The sequence below is a fragment of the Tiliqua scincoides genome, chromosome 3 (assembly GCF_035046505.1).
Source record: "Tiliqua scincoides isolate rTilSci1 chromosome 3, rTilSci1.hap2, whole genome shotgun sequence".
NCBI classification, from domain to species: domain Eukaryota; kingdom Metazoa; phylum Chordata; class Lepidosauria; order Squamata; family Scincidae; genus Tiliqua; species Tiliqua scincoides.
Window position 1 is genome coordinate 63,323,039 of NC_089823.1, and position 5,189 is coordinate 63,328,227.

Here is a 5,189-nt window from a genome sequence, read left to right on the forward strand (position 1 = left end):
TACATAGCACCACCAGCCCTACAGAGACAAGAGACTTTAGTGAAAGAATATAGAAAAATCACCAGCAACCTACCTTTACCAGTACATGCTGATCTCTCATCTATCAATCGGTAGGATTAAATCCAGGAAGCCTTCTCTGGTATTCGCACAACATCTGCACAACAATTTTAACATCAATGCCCAATGTAAAGCTAAATGGGCAGTTGAATGCCCAGAAACAGGTAGTTATATCGACGATCCTACAGTTAAGGTGCCAGGTTTCGACTTACCTCACCAGCACTGGAAAACTTTGAACAGGATCCATACGCTACATGGTGTTAGTCAGGACTCAATATTTAAATGGGGGCTAGTATCTACCCCACAGTGTGATTGCAGGTTCTCCCACCAAACCATATACCACATTGTGTCTGGCTGCAAAATGAGGGCGTATACTGGCCCATGGTCTGACTTTTTCAATGAAGGTAACTCTGTCCTTGAATGGCTGGACAAACTGGTCATTGACATTTGATCTAGTCTAATTTATATATAAGTCCATGTATTATATGCCATATGCTAAATAAATACACTAAACCTGGCAGATCTATGCAAATGGAGAACTATAAAAGATCAATGTATAGAGACCCTATACAAACCTATTTATAGTTTATGCCTTCATGAAGATTGAGTTTGTGGCAGAAGCAACCTACATATTTCTTTCTTTGTATTGCCAACAGGAATTTCCATATTAACACCAATGTCTATGTGGCAGTCATGAGTGTGGACTTGCGTTACCTGGTTCGTAGCTCAGTTTGTCAACCTATAACAGTCTTTAACAATTTCAAAAGGAGAAATAGATCCAGACTCTTACCCAGGCCAGAATCAGGAGTGCACCACTCAAAGAAAGCACAATCATTGCACATGGTGGCTGGCTCCTCTCCCAACTTGCATGCTTTCAGTAGAACATGGAACTTTTTTTCAGGAGTTGTTAGGTTACAATGGAATGTGTGGAGGAGCCACAACACACACCAAACACACATAGGTTGAGGGCAGATTCTAGTGTCCCCTTCCTATATGCATTTATTTTATGGCAATTATACCCTGACAAAATGAATGCTCATAGGAGCATAGGAACAGGCTCTGCCCTCAGCCAACTCATGTTTAGTAGATGACTGTATTTTACGACAAAATTGCCACAAATCAGACCTGAATAAAGGGAAGGCAACACAGAAAACACTGGACTGAAGTAACACAGCAGTGACATCATCTGGATTTGCCAGAATAAGTGAATGAACAAAGAAAGACACATTCAAGAAAAACAATCATGCAGAAGCAACTCAAGACAATTTTTTCACTATGAATTTTAAATATTGTCCTGTTTTGGCAACACAGGTTCAAGCTGAAAATGTTGTTTTGATATGACTATGATATGGGTGCCATTCAGAGTGAGTTAAATGTGTTCACTGAAAGTTAAAGTGAAATGCACAGTTTGGGATGTAATTTTCATTTCTTGCAGTAGGACTGGATGCTGCTTCCCATGGTAGATTTCTGACACAGAGATATAAATTCAGCCCAAGTCAAACACCAGTGCTTGTGCATGAAGTTGAGACACTGCTGCATTTCTTGGCTTTCCAACTCCTTTAGAACAGGCAAAGCATCGTAGATATTCTGAAAGTGTTATTCTATAGGAAACTGTCTTGTAATGAGTCAGACCGTTGGTCTGTATAGGGCAATGTTGTCAACCCTGGCTGGCAACTGGTCTCTAAGGTTTCATACAGGAATTTTTCTCTGTCCTTCCTGGAGATGCCAGGGATTGAACTTGGGACCTTCTGCATGCAAAGAAGATACTCCCCCACTGAGTCACAACGCCTTACCTTCTCAGCAAAGAGCTAGCAGAATATCTCTTGGAATATCACATAACAGCTCTAAAGTAAAGAAAAATGCTCACAATCCCCATAAAGTAAAGGCAAATCAAATAAAACTCCAGGTAATTTCTAGTTGCTAAATATCACAAATTTGTCTTGTCAAAATACCAACTGCACAAGCCTAAACTGGCTAATAACCCACACAATAACCAGGATTTAATTTTATGAAGACAAATAAAAGGAAGGATAGAATGCTGCACACGGGCAAAGTTTTATTAGTCAAGAACAGTTCCTAATCCCTCACACATAATTCACACAGTAGTAAACTTACATCACGTTAACTTTGACCTTTAAGATAATACGAAAGCCCAGCATTTTAAAAATCCCCTGCTCTTCAAAAATGGGTGACTCAAGGCGCGCTCCTCCTGAGTAGTTTTCGGGCTCACTCAGACATGCCTGCAAATGCATGCTATCACTGCTGACTTGATTATTTTTATTATTTTACAAACGACACTGAGTGTGCAAAATGACCTGAGACTGCAGCAAGGGAGCAGAGCCTGAACACAAGTGCACCCAAGCCCCTGCAGCCCCCCTAAGCGGCACAATCCTGCAGATCGCACTGCTGCCTTCCCCCTGTCTCCTGGCTGCCCCCGCCCCTTAAGGGGGCAGAGGCCAGGACCCACAGGCTGGGGCGTTGCGATGCCCCAGTTTGAATACCACTGCCCTAGGTCTTTTGAGACCTTTGAAAGAATATTTGATTCACAGGGTATGTTACTCAACATGACTAGTCTTGATGCTGTACTTTTATGCAATGCACTTTTCCTTTTCAGATACACTACCCTCTGTTACCAATGACTTGTCCCAACAAGCTGCTCCATCCTTTTCGTTTTCCTCTTACAAAATGTTCTGGACCTTCAAGCAATGTATTATTCAGCCACCACATGTAGACACTCTCTGAATCTTCTTCGTGGACTGCAGCAAAAATGGTCTACTACTTAATTGCTGAAAGAAATTAGCATCGTGATTGAACCACCCATTGCAAAATACCTCACAACCTTTATTGTGCTTATCTGTCTGAAGAGGTAGGACACATTCAGCTTCTCCATTTTACAGATGGGGAAAGTGAAATTGGGAAAATGAGTCACCGCTTAGGTATGGTCTATACATGCAGAAAATGGAAGCTGAAGTGGCAGATGAGTCTGCTCCACTCAGCCTTTTCTTCCTCATAGAACATTCCTTGTATCTTAAAAGCTAGCACACTTGGGTTAGCAGTACTAGAGCAAAGGTTGGCAACCGTCTTCCATATAGGGGCCAGATGCATAGGCAGCAGCTATTACCCTGCACATTCCCAATCTTGTCTGATCTCAGAAGCTAAGTAGGGTCAGGCCTGGTTAGTACTTGGATGGGAGACCGCCTGGGAATACCAGGTGCTGTAGGCTTATACCATAGTCTTTCGAGACTGAAGGTTGCCAACTGCACACAGGGAGTTGCGATTGTGCTCAGTTGTCACTCAAGCAGAGTCCAGGAACTCGTAACATCCGTGCCACCCCACTACCATTTTGCCGCCATTCCAAGCAATGTGTGTTGTCAAGGATTGTTTGGTACCTCACTCACTCTCTTCCTCCCTCTATCCCTACCATCCACATCCAGCCCACCCTGCCCAGGTTCCTCTTCCTTCCTTGAATTTACAGGGGAGGAGAGGCAACCAAGCCAGAGAGGAAGGAGAACCACTACCATCAGCTCCCTCCTCTGCCCACTCCTCCTTCCTCTACCTGTAGGCCAGATCATTTCAGGTGGTGGGCCTGATCCAGCCAGCAGGCTGTGGACTGCCTACCCCTGTTCTAGAGATTCTATCACTTCCAACAAGATAGTTTGCTAGTTCAGAAGTTTTTTTCATGCAAGAGCATTAAAAAAGCGTGATCCCCATGCCTGTGGTCCAAAGCGGAGCAGTCCATTCTAGCATCTCATGATTCTACCATCTCATTCCCACCTCATTCTTCCACATGTGTAGACCAGACCTGAGTGTATTGAAAAGATGGGGCTTGAGCTCAGGTCTCCCAGGATATCTTTTGAGCTTTTCTTGGTTTTGTTTTCTTACAGAGGTGGTTTCACACTGCAGTATTAAATAAAAAAATTGGCAGGAGTAGGGGAGGGGGAAGTACTTGACAAAAGTACTTGCTTTTGGGATGCTTTTGCCTAAAGGTGATACAATAGCTACAATGAACACACAGAGGGATGTGCGATTGCTTTGGAGAACATGACCAGCGCCACTCCTCATTTCAAGTTTGCCATTTGCAGCCACAAATCAGCATGCAGATTTGCACTGTTCCTTCCCACCACATGGCTACCTCATTTGCCACACGTACTGTCTTGGGGGAAATTAATGCAGGTTCATAGCCCTTCCCAGTAAACTTTGATCTCTGCCTCCTTCACATCCCTTCCCCTTTTCTAATTGCGTGTTTTTTAATTGTAAGCCTACAGGTAGGGAGTGCTCTTAATTTAATTATCGTATGGCATCCAGGCGATCATATGACCTTCCCCTCCCTAAGCGCAGCTATACTCCTTGCAGTAAGGTTGCATGCTGTCTATTGCATGGGGACCAGTACTTTGGAGAGGACTGCCTCACAGGTGCTGTGCCCTATGATGTATCTGTCTGATAAGGGCTTTCAGAAGTCAATCCCAACAACACAAACCAGGAAGCAGAGATCAGAAAAATCTGATCTTAGTCAGAAGAAATCCAGTAGATGTTGAATACAACATCCAATCATATCCAGGCCTTACACTGTCAGATCATACTATCTGACAGCAAAAGGCCTGGGCTGCTGGCATGGCAGCCAATCAGCTGTTCTGTAGGCCACTGTTGCCAGCACAAAGCCTTGGAGGCCACATGTGGGTGACCACAGCCCACAGAACCTCTGTCATCACCAGATAATCAGCTCTATAGGCTGATCAGGACAAGGAACAGGCCCATCTGGGGGAAGGAGGGGTGGATCTTAGCAGTAGCCACACACACCAGATCCTAGCCCCCCTTTTCAGTCTGGATCCACACCCAGGAGCTCTTCAGATTTATACCAGCAAAAAGCTGACATAAGTCTGAGGAGACCCATTAAAGACCAGGCAGCCTAAAGAAAAAGGTAAGTAAAAACTGTCTTTACTTCTTCTGGGCTATCTGTGTTTTTGGCTGGCCCACAGCATACAGCACAGACTGCAGCAGTTGTACTGGATGCTGCGGGGGATAGGACTGGGCTGTAAGGCTACATACTTTTATGGGAGAAGGCCATGTGGGACACTATGGGATTTACTTCTGAGTAGACATGCATAGGTTTGCACTGTTAATCAGGAAAGAAT

At 44.2% G+C, this 5,189-nt stretch overlaps 1 pseudogene; it reads left to right on the plus strand.

Moving 5' to 3' along the window:
- The first annotated feature begins 3,163 nt into the window (after positions 1–3,163).
- On the plus strand, positions 3,164–3,280 carry LOC136646555 (5S ribosomal RNA; annotated as a pseudogene).
- The last annotated feature ends 1,909 nt before the right edge of the window (positions 3,281–5,189 follow it).